Source organism: Cyprinus carpio, unplaced genomic scaffold (assembly GCF_018340385.1).
Source record: "Cyprinus carpio isolate SPL01 unplaced genomic scaffold, ASM1834038v1 S000006759, whole genome shotgun sequence".
Taxonomy (NCBI): Eukaryota; Metazoa; Chordata; class Actinopteri; order Cypriniformes; family Cyprinidae; genus Cyprinus; species Cyprinus carpio.
Window position 1 is genome coordinate 1,308,715 of NW_024879356.1, and position 18,916 is coordinate 1,327,630.

General features: G+C 34.1%; 1 pseudogene; it reads right to left on the reverse strand.

Annotated features, from left to right (window-relative positions):
* Positions 1–18,916, reverse strand: part of LOC122144784 — an 82,797-nt pseudogene that overhangs the window by 4,356 nt on the left and 59,525 nt on the right.

Genomic DNA, 18,916 nt, shown 5'->3' on the forward strand with positions numbered 1-18,916 from the left:
AGCAAATATCTGTAACAGTAACTGTATATATTAATGCTCATTTAATACTGCAAAACATGCTGGAAGCTCGCAGACCATTAACAAATCACTAACAATGTTCAGTATGAAAGTGTTTGATCAGAAAACATCATTATGCTAGTTTCGGGGGAATGAAACATGTTTTTACATAAATTCAAAGTATCAAAAAATCTGTGATTCAGTAAACCTCATATGCAATTTCTTTTAGTGTTATTAGCTGGTCACATCACATCTAAAAGCTCTAATACCACAGAGGACCACCGTGAGACCATCGGCGCTTCCCGCCACACTGAGTCGAGGCCACTCTAGTGGAAAAACTACATGCATACACACACTCATAAATATTTGCTAGGACATACACTCCAAAGCCCTGAAGTGATAGACATAAGGCTTTTGAAGTCTATAGAAACTCCACAGAGAATTTTAAATAAACTTTGACACTTTCTCGCAGTTTGCAGCCCTCTGCTGCCTTCCCCTCGAGCATCACAGCAGAATAAATATTTCCAATAAATCAATAAAAACAAGTCACACTATATCTTGGTGAGGCTTTTATGCATATCCAGAGTTGCTTTTCATAAAATCAAGTCTGTATGAATCTGTCAGCATTTGAATGGGTGCACAGGAAAATGTAAATAAATTAAAGATGAGAGGTTTAGGATGGACAGTACTTAAAAAAAGAACCCAGAAGGACTTACTTTTCATCTGAAGATAACTATTTCATTCCTCAGATGGTATCTAGAACTAATGCAATGAACTGAAGAACCTGTGATGTAACTTCAAAAACTTTTTAATCTCTAAAACAGCATATAAACTACTTGAGAACTGAATACAGCAAAATGCTTTTTGATAAAGAACCTTTATTTTTAGAGGTTTTTGGTGTAGGGCTGATTTATGACACCCCATTTCAAGCTCAGAGATAAAATTAAAAAAAGTAAATGTGAGATAAAGTTTACATTAGAAAAAAAAAAAAGTAACAATTGTGGAAAAGAGTCACAATTTCAAGAAATAAAGATTAAGTTGTGAGAAGTGATCAGAATTTTGAGTCTTATATTTGCATTTGTGAGAAATAATAACAATTGTGTGATACAATGCTGCAATATTACATCATATATTACAGGTATAAACTCATATTGTCACATAAAATCTTAATTTTGAGGGGGAAAAATTAATTGTGAGTTTAAAGTTGCAGTTATGAAACAAAGTAACAATTGTAGGAAATAATCACGATTATAAGAAAATAAGCTGAAATTGCAGGTAATAAAGTTGCAATTGTGATATTTAATCACAATTACAAGTAGTCAAGTTGCAGTTGTTAGATAAAAATGCAATTATGCTAATGACAATTGTGTGCTTTAATGTTGCAAATTTGAGAGATAAAGTTGCAATAACTGACTTATGAAGTTGCAAGAAAAAAAATAAAGTCACAATTGTGATAGTCACATATTATAAAATTTGTTGAAATTAAAAGAAATAAAGTTACAGTTTTTATATATTAGATATTGTGAGAAACAAAGTCACATTGAGAGATAAAAAAAGATATATGGGAAATACTTAATTACTTTTTGTTTTTTTGTTTTTTTACACTGAGGTGGAAAAATCTTCCAAAATGAAAATAGCAGAAAAAAATGTGCCAAAATCCTGCCTGTCCTTTTCCAAGTTAGGGGTTTTTTTTTTTGTTTTTTTTTTTAAAGTTAACACTCCTGTGAGTTCAGTGCAGACCACAGGATAGAAATTAGACAGATGGTTCTGGCAAACGTACTGAAGACTGAGGACAACCCGAGAGATTTTCCAGTACTGCAAGGGTATTAGAGCCGGCAAGAGTAATATCTGCTGGAAAGGAATATATTCTGCTTACATCGCCGGTGTGTCAGGTTGCTCATTTAAATATATCAAGTGGTGCTACATGCCAGCATAACTATGATAAAGTGCCTGCTATTTCAAGCCAGACACATGGTGCCCCCTTTTTCCCCAAGCATTAGGGGAGAAAAGAGTTTTCAATAAGGGTACAGTAATTTAATTACAACCTGTAAAAAAAAAGATGCCATACTCACAATAAATCATACTGTAATATGCAAGGTGTTCTGAGTGTCATATTTCAAAATGAAAGATATGAACCAAAGATGGATTGCACTGTCCAAGAGACAAACAGCCATGTGTTAAAGGAGGGTTTACAAAGAATAAAACTTGTCCTTGTTATTTTTACTCAGACATGGCTTTATAGTTTGTCTACCTTTCATGTTCATTTTGACCCAGAGAGGATTTTGTGTTTCCTGAAAATGCTTGTTATGCTAGTGTTATCGCATTGGACTAAAATGTACTGACTTTGTTTAAACAGGGTATAACAACTTCTCATTTTTGAGGTGCATAAGTTCAAAAACTTAAAAAAAATAAAAAGACTGAATCCAATATTTGGTTTCATTAAATATATCTTACTGCATTTTAGTACAATTTACTGGAAAAGCTACTGATTGTTAATAACTACTACGCTACTAAAAAAAAGAGTAAAAAGTTATTAGCGACACTACTATTTGTTATCTACTCCCTTACACTATATCCAATGATAGTTTTTCTTCCTTTTTGTTCTTTAATGTAACTTTTCCTTACTTATCTCAAAACTTTTCCAAATTCAGAAAATCTGTGGCTATATGTGAAAAATAATGTTATTTTCTTTGTTAAATGTGTTGAAAATAATTAACACAATTAGCGCAGCATCAATTTCCCTACATTCCTGAAGTAGCTTTTTTATATTTCTGTTGTTTACATTTTTGTAGATGTTTTTTATATTATCATAGGCGTTTTATCACTTTTATTTTGGAGTGGCACACAAACTAACCAATAAAAAGCAACTGCTACACCAAAGAAAATAAAAAAGGCCAAAGGCACCTGTTTGAAATAAATAAATAAATAAATACCACATTTGAAACATTTTGACTCGAGAAAGGGAAAAAGACTGAAAGACTGGAATATTTCTAGATAAATTTCCTCAACAATATTTGTTTGAAACATTTTGATTTACATTAGAGATTTTGATTAGAAAAAAGGAAAAAGAAAGTATACTGTCTGAAGAATTTGATGAAATGCCAACTTAATCCAAAATAGTGAAATTATCTAAATGATCTAAAACTCACCCCTACATTTACTTATATCTAATATTGTGTAAATACAATCGATTTTATTTTTTCTTCCTTCTTGTTCTTTAATGTAACTTGCACTTGCTTATCTCAAAACATTTCCAAATTCAGAAAATCTGTGGCTCCTTGACTATAGAAATCAGAATCCAAATGCAACATGAAACTCTGCTAAACAAGTCAGCTGTGCAGCACAGACCAACTACAAAGAAAAGCATGTCTTAACCCACTAATTACGCTCGAATAACCTAAAATGACCCATAATAGATGGAAAATGGACTGTGCTCAGCATGCAAGCTTTTTTAACCACATTTAAATTTCATATTCATTGACTTCAATGAATAAAATTAGTCAGCTAACAACTGTCTTCAATAAAGGAGGCATGTTTACAGGAGCATTTAAAATCCCACATTGGCCTTGGTGTGTTGTGGGTAATGGCTGATAGAGCTTCCCTCCCCTCTGCTGCTTCTCTCCACCTTATTGTGAAAGGAAACAGCACAGCCATTAAAGCAGACAAAAAAAGATTTTACAGTAAAAGCACCAAGCCACACTTTCAAATCAATGCTAACAGCCTTCATCTGGAGCAGGCGATCTCTGAATAAATTAATAGTTTGATTAGTATTTCTCGTTCATTACTAGACTTAATTATCAGCATAAAGTAGGGGTGGGCAATATGACCAAAATCTTATATCACGATATGACTAATTTTACAGTGCCCTCCATAAGTATTGGAACAGTAAAGACAAGATTGTTCTGTTTGTCAAGAAATCTGTAAATATGATTAAAAGATGAATATGAGACAAAACTACAGAATGTCACATTTTATTATTGGGTGAATTAACACAAAGATGTTTTACCAGCTAAGAAGATCAGCACACAGCAGTTTCATCTCTCTATCTGATGTGAGCATAAGTATTGGAACGGTTGCATTAATTCTTCATATATTAAAAGCAGGGAATGTGTCTTATCAGTTATATCCATTGCTTCTGCATTCTAAGTCTTGCATTCGATGATGACACACAAACCAGGATGAAGACAAGGAAGCCGACTCTGAAAGAAAAGCAAGCAATTTGGATGCTAAAAGAAAATAGGAAGTCAATTAGAACTATAGGAAAAACAAAGGGCATGGAGAAATCAAGAGTTTGGAAACTACCGGCGACATGAGCAACCCCAAACACCCTGCCAGTTCAGTCAAGGACTTTATCAGGGCAAAGAAATGTAAAGTCTTATATTGCCCAAATCAATCTCCAGATTTAAATCTGATTGAACATTAATTTCATCAGCTGAAGAGGAGACTAAAGACAGAAACTCCCCAAAACAAGCAACAGTTGGAATTGGCTGCATTAAAGTCTGGAGAAAAGCATTTCTAGGGATCTGCAACTAAATATTAGCTTTTAATCTTTTACATCTGCCTTAATTTCAACTGTTCCAATACTTATGCTCACATCAAATAGTGGGATGAACTCTAAAAGTGCTGTCCTTTTTATTTGGTATAACATGTATGTGTCGAAAGACCTAATAATAAAATGTGACATTCTGTAGTTTTGTCACCTATTCATCTTTTAATCATATTTGCAAATGTCTTGACTCCACAGCAGAGAAAGCAATTTTGTCTTTACTGTTCCAATACTTATGGAGGGCACTGTATATCACGATAACATAATATATCACAATATAGTTAATTTTTCTTTTAAAAAAGTTTTTATGATATTAAAATCTTTGATACCATAGAATTTTCATAATCCTTGTCACCAATGTCAATATGAAACTAATAAAAGGCAAAAAGAGACAAAAAAAAACCTCAACCTCACTGATGATAAATAAACAGTGATGAAATAAGGATAAGAAACTAATTGCAAGCAAAAGTAGGACAAAAAATACAATAAAAAAGAATAAAAAAGAAAAGCTACATACTGTACATTGTGTAAATTAATTAGTCTTCACTGTTAATTCTATCTATCTATCTATCTATCTATCTATCTATCTATCTATCATAAACTTGCGCCTGGCACTGAGGTGGAGTGAGTGTTTGTCTGAATAATCTCCTATTTGATGTGGTCATAAAGACGTTATACGCGTCTAAATAAATGTCAAGAGTATTTTTTGTCAAGAGTAAGAGACAAAAGCAGCAGTTGTGAATGGGGTGGCCAACCCTAGCCCAGCCCCTGCGTAAAATGTTTTTTTTTTTGAGAAATTAATCACGTGTTAACAAGCTAATTTTGACAGCACTAGCATGTATATGTATACAGTTTCCTCATTTTAAGAGGTAGAGCCATCTAAAGTTTAGAGATGATGCTAAAATGGCAATATCTGCTCAATCCAAAGTAGTGAATTTATTTATAACTCAATTCTATGTTCCCATAAACCAATATAACATATAAATAGAAGGACATAAAAAGTACCGCATGAATGAACCATAACAAACCTCACTCTGTCTATATTGATTGGAGAATATCATTCAAATCAGGCAGTTAAAATCATATTATTCCAACACGCAGTTAAAGACATGAATATTGGCATATCTGCTGATTGAAGAGTCTCCATCTCCCTCGGCGGTTTTCAAATGATTTGTTCTGTAACCACCACATGCTTCCAGTAAAATTCTCATTAACAGTCTTAACAATTTAATCTGGACCCGACCGCTGCCAATATGAAGATAAATCCAACCATCAAACGATCTACTGTTCCTCATGGAACATGCTCCAAACAAGCCACAAATTGCAAATCAAGTGCAAATCAAAGTCTAATTGCAGCGAGAACATGCTTCTTTCACACATCTATACGGGCTGCCAAGATTTCAGGAAATTGGGCTACCCATCAAGATCAGAACTCAATCATTACATCTCATTTTTTTTCTGAACTGGCTCAGCTGAACATCGAAGGCTATTGTGGAATCAGCTTGATTCAAATTTCAACACACACTCTCATCTGCTTCGGTCTGGCAAGCGGCAAATCACTGTGAAAAACATGCAAGCACGTTCAAAATGGTCTTAGCCATGAGCGGGTATATGCCAATATCTGTCCGCCGCAGATATGGATTTATATACAGAGGGATCCAGAAGTCTGAGACCACTAGCAAAAATGCTTCTATTTTACATTGTAAATTGTATTATTATTATTAATGCATTAACATTTTTACATTACCAGCATAACAATTTTAGGGAAAATTGCATGAATTTCAGAACATTTTTTATTGTTCTTTATATAACAGCAGCACTCAAGTTGCATTAATAAAATCTGCATGATTTGAAACAGTGTTATTTTAGAATCAGTGAAATACCATTATAGTTTCTATTAATAGTTTAAATTGTTTTATTATTTTATATTTTACACTTTAATTTTAGTTATTTTAGGAAATCAAGTTAAACTATATGAAAACGAGAAATTTTCCTTAACAACTATATGAAATAAATTATATAAAAAAACGTAAACGTATTTTATTTCAGGTAATGTTTATTTTATTTCAAATATACAATTTATGTTTTATGTTTTTAACGTTTTTAGAATCAGTGAAATATGATTATAGTTTTTATTATTATTATTATTTTATTAATATTATGTTTTATTTTATATTTTAAATTTTCACTTTAATTTTAAAATTAAAATAATTTTGTGTTTTGTCATTTTTTTTTATTATTATTATTATTTTTTTATAAATATTTAGTTCAGTTTTAAGCTAGTTTCAAAGATTTTTATGTTCTTTTTATTTCAGGTAATTTTACATGAGAATAACACTAATAGTCCTGATGATTTCAAAAGAGTGTAAAAGCAAAATCACCCTCGCCCTACTGACTGTCTGTACTTTACCAATTTGGTTATTAGTGACCTACATAATAGTGCAGAATCTGAAATATTTCTCCTATCTTTGTTATGTTCCTTTCTTATTTAATTTGATGATATTAGTTCTTCACTGTAGTCTCAGACTTTTAGGCTCTGCTATAAACTCAAAGGGCCTTGAGTTTACGTCGTGAGCAGAAACCAGGTTTGAGAAGACAAAAGGCCAGACACCAAAATAAAGGAGATGAGACTGCAGGTGCAGACTAGCGACCAGCAATAACAACAGCATGCAGAGAATCTCAGAGCAGCTCTAGCTACATATGACCACATTACAAATGGCTCTGGCATTCAGTTCAGGACTGGAGAGGGATTCATTTGGAGGCGCTTCATGTCTGCCAGCTTTCTTTCAAGCTGATGTAACCCCTAGCCTTTATGTGTGTACAGCACAATGACCAGAGAGACAGAATGAAATATTCTGAAATGCAGAAAATGTTCTTCATATTATACCAGACATGAGCATCACGTAGTATTACAAGATTACTTAAGCCTATCAATGTAATGCATTCATTTGGTTAATTATTATGTTAAAAAAAAAACAGCATTTGTAAAACACTAAGCAAAACAAAAAGCGCAATGCAGCAGCCAATTGAAACATGTCTGATGTCTCATCTGCCACCCTTAAAACCCTTAAAATACCTTATTTTTCAGCTTATATTGATAAAGCTTTAGATTGATGACATATTTAATGAATCAGCATATCATGTAATAATTTGATAAAGAAATGTAATGATTGACAGCTCTGCTTAAGGCTAATTACAAAATAGTTATGGCTCCCAAATCAGACTGAGGTGTTTAAAGCTGTAGTAAAAAGCTTATGTATGCACATTTTAAAAACTAGGAGTGAAAAAAATCAATACTACAAGTACATAATGTTTTCTATAAAGCCTGTACATATAATGCATTATAAAGAGGTACTCGTAATAGCATGTAAAATGGTAACTACAGTTATAATTAGCTTTTTTTTATAATACATTATATTTATAAGAGCACAGCTATGAATATGTAAGGATTATAAATAAAAGATAATGTACAGTAATTATCACAAAGTTGCACCAAATCAAAACCCAGATGTAATGTAGATTAGCGCAGTTCATATAAAATATTGATTTAAGTTGTAATTGTTTTATTATGTGAGAAGAAGGAGGTTTCACGGTGAAATAAAAAACACAGTTTAGCAGTTATAAAAAAATATTTAGTTGCAGAATGTAATGATTGACCAATCAGAATCAAATATTCCAGAGAACTGTATAATAATGTTTTATTATTATATTTTTATTATGAAGTAATGTAATATAAATAATAATTATAGATTATTACATTCCAAACTATTATATTATATTATATTACATTATGTTATATATTCAAATACATGTTTTTTAAATATATACTTTACATTTATTTTATAAGCTTTATTTAAAACTATAATTATAACTATAATGATAACAAATGTAATTAAAAAATACATACAAATTAAAAACAAAATAAAAGATTTATTACACCTAAAGTTGTTGATCTAATTTTTTTTTTTTTTTTTGTAATACTACAATAATACTTCAATACTACTTTCTACAAACAATTTCTACTAATAACATTAAATCAAAAGTTGTGTACTTAGTTACCAAGGAAATAAAAAGAGTTAAAAATAAAGTTAAGAGCAATTGAGGCATGAAGAAAAAAAGTGTGCCCTCTTAATTTAAAATATAATGTTATTACTCTATTTTCCTTTATCTAGTGTATGTAAAATACTGAAATTAGCAAAACAAAAGTCCTTATACTCCTCTTACTCCTTTATAATATAATATAATATAATATAATATAATATAATATAATATATTTTGTTATTACTTTATTTCCTGTATCTAGTACACATACACTGCTGAAACAAGCAAAACAACAATTTATACTTATCTATATGCCACAAAATAATATTACAAAAATATAATGTAGTTCATAAATATATTACTATCCTGTATCTCAGTATACATAAAAACCTGCTGGAAATAGCAAAAAAACTACTACTATTTTTATTCCTTATGATAATCATTAAAAATGTTACCAAACATGAACTGAAATCCATGATTATTTCTGCGGTTTATGAGGTTAAGGATGGAAGGTGTGCTGAGCCTTTTCTCACAAGGACACTGAAAACAAAGCCAGAGATGCTCTTGTGTGGATTCAGCTTTTTGTTATCGCTAAAAAAACCACCCGCTATGCCTCGAATGAATTATTTCGTTGAGCCACTTAACTATTTCCAGCAAGCGGAGAGAACACGCAGTAACCCTGAGCTTCTGCCTGATGGCGACCAGACATGGAGGCTTGTTTCATATCCCATCACTCTAATTGGTATTTCAGGAATCCTGAAGCTCAAAAACATGGGGTCCGTAATACAGTCACCGCGGAGGAGTGTGAAGTTCCAATTCAAGCAGCTTTATTCACCAGCAAAACCACCTTCCATACTTCACTTTAAACAGCACAGGAACCCTTAAAACAAATCGGTGTGATAACCTGCATAAAATGATCAATTCAAAAGAAGCAAAATATCTTTTTTTGTTCTCCGAGACAGCGCGTAATCTGTACATTTAGAGGAGGAGAGGGAGTTTTAAAAGACTATGCTCATTGTACAGTATGACTAATGGCTTTGTCAGTGATGTGGCTTTAGTTGTATATGGTGGTTGTTTAGAGATGAAGTCTCACATTGTGGCTGGATCCTTCCCCTGAAGGCAAAGTGTCCCCTGATAAATCTCTTAGTATTTCAGTGAATGCCTTGCTCATGGTTGGTTGTCTTTTAAAGGCGCTGTGTATTATACATTGTGGATCTGTTCAATTCAATGCAGCTCAATTGCATGCATATCGAAAGCGGTTCGTATTGAAGGAAGGGGGCAGCACAAACTACATTGAAGCCAACGGCAAACTCGCAAGTAAGTAATGCTGTGGAACAGCGTTTGCAATTAACTTGTTCACTCAACAGCCCATTTGGTAACTACATTTTTAAAGCTGCTGGAAATTCTAAAGTTTTACAAGTAACCAGTAATTATAAGCCTGAAATCAGGGCTTTAGATTTAAGTATACGTGGGGAAAAAATTTATTTGATCCCCTGCTGGATTTTGTAATGTTTGCCCATTACAAAGAAATAAAGGGTCTGTAATTTTCATGGTAGTTTATTTGTTAACGGATAGAGACAGAAATAAACGGGCAAATATTCCAGAAAAAACAACTGATTATGTAGAGGTTAGAAAATATGACAGGACACACACACATTATATAAACAAAAACTTTCATTCTGGATGCGATTAATCACAATAATCGTTCCCCAGCACTAACACAGTATGATCTCTGTACGTTTCTCATCCAAATGAACTCCAAAGCCTTCTCTGAGAAGGTAGAGCAGAGAAGTACTGCTTACTTTCTGAGAGAGAAAAAATGTGAGTAAAATTACCAGCAGGTGGCAATGACCATATATCTTATGGTGGTGGTGGCGGAAGGTGAAGAGGAAAGAGAGGAGAGAGGGAGAGAGTGAAAGCATATTCTAACTTGAATTCCGGAAAACAGGAACAGGGGCAGCAGAGAGAGGCTTTAAGGTCAGCCGTCAGTAGGGAGGAGGTTCACCGCTGTGGCGATGGTTCTTGTGATTACTCTGGCATTGAGCTGTCAGCAAACATTATAAACGCGTGAATCACTGTAGAGCAGGCCGCTTGGGGGGAGGGGAATAAAGAGTTTAGCCAAATGCAGAACTATAGGGAAACTCTGAACAGAAATAGTGCAATTAACAAAAAAAAACAAAAGGGGGGCCCAATGAAGAGAGATACTTATTTAACAAAAAAAAAAAACATAGATCAACAACTGTAGGTTGTATAAATCGTTTATTGTTGTTCTTAATTGGGAGGTAGTTGTCTTAATTACACTTGTCAGCATTATAGTTATAGAATCATAGTTTTTTAAATAAATCTTAAAACTAAATGAGAAAGCTATATTTTCAAAATGAACACGTATTTGACAATTCTATACTATAATTGGTTACTATAAGATAATAGAATCGTTTGGAGCATTATTGGTCGATACATTCATTTTTATATACATTACTTCATAATACAATTACTCCTAATAATACATCATTATACAGTTCTCTGGAATATTTGAGGCGGGAAATGGGTCAATCCTTACATGCTGCCAATAAAGATTTTTTCTATAAATGGCTACACGGTGTATGTTCTTATTTCACCGTGGGTAAAGCTCGTTTCTTCTCACATACTAAAAAACAATTACAACTTAAATCCAGCTTTATATGAACTGCGCTATCTACATTGCATCTGGGTTTTGATTTGGTGCAAACTTTGTCGATAATTACTGTACATCTATCTTTTATTAATAATCCTTACATACTCATAGCTGTGCTCTTTATAAATATAATGTATTATAAAAAAGACTAATTATAACTGTAGTTACAATTTTACATGCTATTACGAGTACCTTTTATAATGCATTATATGTACAGGCTTTAAAGAAACATTATAAACAGGCTACTATTATATTTTAGTACAACATGATATTGCAGCTCATATTGTGTAACGATAAAGCCTGCAGAGCAAGGAGTGTAGCACAATATTCCTCTGTTAGCAGCATTCAGCTGTTCCATGTCATAGAGGACAGAAAGTCAGCAGGTGTGATACTTTGGTCATAATTCATCCAAGCACAATCATAATGGAATGGATGCATAAAAAAATTTAACTATTCACTATGTGTTTTTCAGGCCATTCGTTCAACATGCGTCTGTAACGGGACACAACTCTTATTCCAGCAGATGGAGAGACAGCGGAATGGAGGACAGATAATGACATTTGTTTTGAAATGAAAAAAGCAGACAATACTAACAAAATCTGCTTCTTGTCTGGCATCCCCCCAAGTCGCAACAATGTTTCACCAAGTTTTTTTTATTTCTATGTTTTATATATTTTTCCTCTCTTGGTTGGGGATATAAGGGACCAGCATAAAGAAAATCAATAATAATATAACAGGGCTAACTAAATATCCAAGGTCTGGTTTTGAACATAACAGTATTCAATATTTTTATGGGACCACTCATTAATAATAATAATAATAATAATTAAACTGTAATAATCATATAGAATAATTATTATTAATCCTGAGTGTCTCTAAACCTTGGTATTATTCTGTGCAAGCTGATTATTGGTTTTACCGTGTGTAGTATGGGGATTTCAGAGTTGATCCTGTACTTTTTATTTTCATAGCAGCACTGGGGCACTAACCAAAAGATTTAAAATGTGCTATGATACTGTGTGTTTATGGTAATCACAGTAATATCATGATTTTAATATTTACCTAAAGTACAATATTAATGAATATTATGCACCCAATAAGGACAAATCAAGGTCTGGATTGTATCACACTATATATTTCCAGAGCTCAGCTCACTGGCTGTTCACACGCAGTTGGTTCTCAGGCTATGAGGCTGTGGAGATGAGCAGAAGGTTTCATAACTTTTCAGATGCCTTGCTAACACTGCTTGGCGAAGTAGCACATCATAGAATTGAGAAATGCTGTCACCTGCGTTCAGGGCAAGTTCAGCTCTATCTGGAGCATGGATTTCGGAATAAGGAGTGAGGATAAGGAAAAACAGATAAATCAAACTCTTTAATTAATGGAGGGTGATGACAACATTTTTAGCGTAGTTTTCAGAGTAAGGATGTGACAAAATCTAACTAATGAGGCACCCCGAGCAAAGTAACAGTACCCATAAACAGGAGTGGAAAAATTATATTAATAATATGAACAAGAAATATAAAAATCTAAATATATTTGGACACTTAAAACAAAAAAAAAAAACACACTTCAAAATGCATGCATTTGCAAAAGAATAGTGCACCCCAGAAATGAAAATTTGCTGAAAAATTTATGATGTAGAGGTATTCAATGATTGTTGTTTCTTAATCCAGAACAAATTTGGAGAAATTTAGAGCTTACGAGACCACTAGTTCACCAATGTATCCTCTGGAAGTGAATGGGTGCCGTCAGAATGATAGTCCAAACAGCTGATAAACAACATTACAATTATCCACCAGTAATCCCACAAGTCTCCAGTCCAGCAATTAACATCTTGTGAAGTGAAAAGCTACTGCTGGGTTAAATACAACCCAGTGCTGGGTGAAATATGGACAAACCCAGCGCGCCTGGGTTTGTTTTCACCCAGCGGTTTGGGTTAAATGTTTAACTCAGTATTTTTTAGAGGTGTACATGTGGGCAATGATCTAAAAAATCATCAGTAAGACATTTTTTAACTTCATTTTTAACGTTCTGCCCAAAATACAAGTATATAATCCGAAAATGACTTCCTCCAGTGAATCACGTCCCAGTCCAGCCCCTGTTTTTGCTCTCTCAACCTTATCCACCCACATATTTCTTTAGAACGGTTTTTGACTTGTAAACAGTGCTTGATCTGTGCATATGTTTCTGCCACGATGATTCAGAGGAGATAACAGTTTTTATTAGAGAAAGCAATTTTATGTATAGATGACTCAACATGCAGCTTAACTGATGGAACTGGAGTGGGGTGGGGGGATTACTTGTGATTTTTGTGATATTTTTATCAAACGGGATTGGGACTCGCATTCTGACGGCACCCATTCCACGCAGAGGATCCACTGGTGAGACAACGTGACGTAATGCTAAACTTCCTCCAAATCTGTTCTGATGAAGAAACAAACAGCTTGTAAGATGCAAATGTTAGTTTTTGGGTGAGTAAACTATTCAATTTAAGCACCCAAATACTTCAGTGAGTCCACTGTTTATTAATCTAAATAGAACATATGCATGTGATACACAAATGAAAATGGCAATGAGTTTTCTCATGCGCCTTGCTCAAGGACGGTGGCAACATAACTAATGCATTGTCATCAACATTGCCCTCGTACTGTTCAAGGGCATCACAGTTCAATGTGGCGGGAGATGGTTCCTTCTTCTGGCATAAAGCGTGTTACTAGTCAACAGCCCTGACAGTTAAGACGTTGCCCCCCTCAAGGACATCTAGGACTTGCTAAGTCCCTGTGAAAAGCCAGCAGCCTCCTGCCGAGTCAACCCAAATGCATGGCCCCTTGGCACAGCCTATCACACACTTCATTCAGAAACCGCATTCAATCTGGATTAAAACTTAAGTATAAGTTCCTGGGTTCATAAAAATACACCGCATTGTGAGGATTGCAAGTTTGCCAAGTCTCATCTAAAAGGGGGATTACAAACCAAATGTATATTATAGGGATATTTGCAAATCAGAGGCCTTTAACAGTAACTGTAGTAAAATGGAACTGTAACCACTGCCTGGCGAGTGTACTTATTGCCTTATAATCTGGTATTTGTGTTTTGCGCATTCATTTTCTAAGAAGATCGTGAGCAGGCATGTGTATTTATACACAGGGTAGAGTAGAGAGTCACGGACTGCATAAGCAATTAATTTTGTTACTGTCCTTTTGGTCAACAGTTTAAATATGCCTGTTTATCGTTTGCGAGGAAGTCAAATTGCATAAGTCAAAATATCTGCTGTTTTTGCTGGCGCTCCAGCAACTCCTCCTAAGCTTCAGCACCACGTGCACAGCAATGCTTAATCAGCCACCGTCCGTTTCAAGTTGTCTAGTGTTGTTTTTAAGGTTGGTTTCAACACCAAGACACCCTGTACAGTCTTTGTCAGTGCGGTGCTAAGAAAGCTGTTTTCTGAACTAGGCTGCACACAGATATTTCTTGATAGCGGCGGTGCTGGAGTGTGGTTTACCCCCGCGCTTTGTGATTTATATTTGCAATGAAAGCTCTCCAGACTAATTTGAGGAAACAAACCGCTATTGATGATGCTTATTTTGGTTATATCTGTCATAAAACATTCCCCAAGATAAATGGAAAATGCTTACAGGTTGACAAAGGAAATTGAATTCCCACGTGTTAGAAAAAAATGACTCAAGCGATTAAATAGCATAGACTGACGGCAAGCTTGCAATTTTCAGCATCATTACTCCAGTCTATCAGTGTACACGATGATCCTTCAGTAATCATTCTAATATGCCCTGATTTGGTGCAATAAGAAAATTACACTTAATATTTATAATACAATCAACAAAAACATGTGTTGTTTTTTGCAGTGTTGCTTCTCTTAACGGAAAATGTAATGTGGTTTTTAAGAGTCTATAGATACTTTTCTGGAAAAACAGTAAAAATAAATAAATAAATAAATGACCCATTTAGAAGTATTTTTTTGCAAAGTGACTAAGAAATATACTGAACAGTATAAATGAAGCACTAAAATGGTTTCTAATTTTTTATATAATGCAATGAAATTCATGATGCATTTTAAAATGTGATTTTAGCGTGTTTTAAGTAGTCAAATATATTTATATTATTTTTTTATTTTACATCATTTATATTATGTTATGTTACTTTTGCCACTACTAAATATAGATATATGTGTGTGTGTGTGTGTGTGTGTGTGGTGTGTCTTTAAATTTTTTATAAGGTTTTTATAGATGGCTGTCAGTTGAATTCTTACATGTAATGCAATTAATTGGTCCGAAAATGTCATAAAAATTTAACAGAATTATTAACTGACCTGTACAAAAATCAGTTATTTTAAAATGTAATAATATTTTACAATATTACTGTTTTTAACTGCCTTTTTGATCAAATAAATGGCACACTTGGTAAGCAGTAAAATGCTAATAACATTACATTTTTTTAAATTTCAGTTTAAAAAAAACTTTTGAATTGTATTTACAAATCTTTGAAACAAGATCATGTTTACCTGGGTTAAAATTTACTTAATTTTGTAGACTGTATTTGTAAAATACAAGTGTATTTTGTCCTTATCATATTCTCCATTTGTTTTTAATCTTTTATTTAAATAAGTGAAAACTATCTAACACAAGCAACACACAACAATTGTTCATGACTTCATGTTAAATGTTTAAAAAAATGTGTCTTTAGTGAACTTCTTTTTTTTAAATGGACAAAATGCTTGCTAATAATAATGATCTTTGCAGTAAAACTACTTTCAGGTTCATGTACATTGTGAAAATGTCAGAGGTTTTATAGGGGAGAGGGATTATTGACAGTCAACTCCGGTTGGGATCAAAGCAATCAAACCAATGTGTGAAAAACCGTCAACAAATCACCAGCTTAACCGAATCTGCGCCAGTCCCACTGCACCTTCAGAAGCTCCTTGTGCTCCATAATGGCCCTGAAAAACAGAAACACAGCACAATTCCCATCAGCCCTAAAAGCTGAGCTGGGGAAAAACCAAACGTCAAATAAAAGATAAATAGCGACAGCGCCGAAGTCTCGACAGCATGCTTCATTTTGACAGGAAGAGGCGATTTCGGCAACAAACGGCCAGTGTGATCAAACTCCAGCCAGCCTCAGCAAAGAGCCGTCAATCTCCCCCTGAAGCCCTCCTGAAACAGTCCGAGGGATTCTTGTGACATGTGGCCGGTTTCGTATGAGCTTTTCCGACTTACTAACAATGACACATCATCCCACAATCCACAATTAAAGCCCCGCTGGAAACAATCCCCTCTGGCGCCCGTGTGACACCTCTGTAGAGCCGTCACAGCTGATCTGTTGCCCAGGCTACAGTCTCATCGGTCGAGCAGCGTCTAGAGGTGTGCATCAGCGGAGACCGTTCCTGAATCCCTGAAGCCTGCAGATGAATCTATTTGATGCAGGCAAGAAAGATAGATAATATTCTAGATCCATTGAGTTGCCCCATGCTTCCTCAGAGCGCCACCATGAAGCCTGAAAGCATGTTGAGTCCCGTCCACCTTTCCAACTGTCAGATATGAATGCTTTCCAGAGAACAAAAAGCCATGTTGACATGTAGTCCACAGTTCCAGCCCTACTGTAGATATGAATGCCTTTCAGCATAGAATTAAAGCGCCACACCCAGCTGGCATGACTATGGGACTTGCGTGTCAAGGGCGTTTATGTAATACGCCACAAATATAGATGTGCCTAAGCTGCGCACCGAAGCTTTCTCTCCAGTAGCGGGGAATAAAGGTGTTTAGATTGAGAATGCGACTCCAGCTGGAGCAGCTGTATTGTTTGCTGCGTGGACGCAGCTGCTGTCCAAATGGGCCTCGTTTGCGGATGGATAAAAAAGACGGGAGACGAGAACCTTCCAGCTGGCTGGCGCTTGGAAGTAGCTGGGATATGTGGAGCCGGAGATCCAACGGCTCTGGTGGAAATGATAATTAAACATGCAGGCCTGTGTTAAACGTCAAACTGTGCGGAGGATCGGAGATGACTGCAATCCAACTAGAAAAATCATTACGTTTCTGTGAAAACCATGTGAAGGTGATCTCCTGCTACTAAGAGCCATGGTTAAACAGTTTTAACAGGAAACCCTGGAGTACTTGGTGTGAAGGATCTTAATCAAGGTACAACGGTGATAGACTATAGTTTTTAGTTTTACATCATAGGCTGGCAAAAGCAAAGGGGTTGTTTTTTTTTAAATTGGCAGTAGGGATGCAGAGATATTCTGGTTACTATCATAAGCATATATAATTATGTAGCTTAATAATCAATAAATGGAAGATTTGGAAAAATCCCATACTATTTTGATTAAATAAATGAAAAATGCTACTGAATACTATTTCATTTTAAAAATCTATACCAAAATCATTCATTTAAAAGTTAATATAAGCATCAATGAATTATAATGTACAGTATGAAAAATGGATATTCATATTGAGGTTATGTTTAAAAGTGTTATTATATATAAACTTGAAGTGAGTATTAGATGACAGCAGTGCACAGATAAATGTAAAAATAAGAGAAAATGAACATGAAAATGCTGATATATATCAAATATTAACTAATAGCGATAAATTGTATCACTGTATAGATAAATAAATAAGCGATAAATTGTAAAACTGTTTATTTTTGTGATGGCAAAGCTAAAAAGTTTTAAAACAACATTTATTTGAATATGTCTTTACTGTCGCTTTTGTTCAATTTAATGCAATCCTTGCTGAATAAAAAGTATTCATCGAAAGAAAATTTAAATCAATCTATTGTTTTTGTGAGTGAGTAAACAAGAGGATTTTCACATCATTTTGAAGCAAAAATTCAAGGTTACGAGGTCCATGTTTGACAGTCTTGTGAACAAATGTTCTGTATGTGTTTTATGACCTTATTTCAGTGCATTCAAAACTGTTTTTCACTAACCACACATAAACATTGTTTTCTCAAAAACACAATCATGTACATACATGCGATTTACATATTATTGTAGCCCAGTTGTACGATGATTACAGTGTTAGACCTTTAGCCATGTATATGTTTATAAGCAAACGAAAAAAAAAAAAAGCACAAAAGTCAGGGGATGTCAAAACTTCTCCAAATGCCCTCAAACCCCTTAGACCCCAGAGGGTTAAAGAGCATTTTTTTTTGAACAAAGTTTTCTTAAAAATATAAAAGTGTAATAGTTCATTATGTCAAGTTTTATAAGTTTACTAGCATACTGATGGCCTCAAAGCTAAGAGACCTGGATGAAAGGCCACAAATCTACAATTACAAATTATTTGATCTTTAAAAGTTAACAGTAAGATACTAACAGTTGGATACCAACTGAAAGAAGGAGCCAAAGAGACCCATCATTCCCAGGAATTCGACCCGGCTCAGTTTCTTCACGGGAACTCCTCACATACATTGGAGATGCCCGTAAAGCGTCGCTCCCGCAAGAACCAATAAATCCCCTAAAAGCTTATGGTCCCCTGTATAAAACAGACATGAGCCTTATATTAGCCCTTATATATACATATATATATATATATATATAATATATATATATTATAATATATATATATAATATATATACACATACATACCCATACACATATACACACACACATATATATATATATATATATATATATATATATATA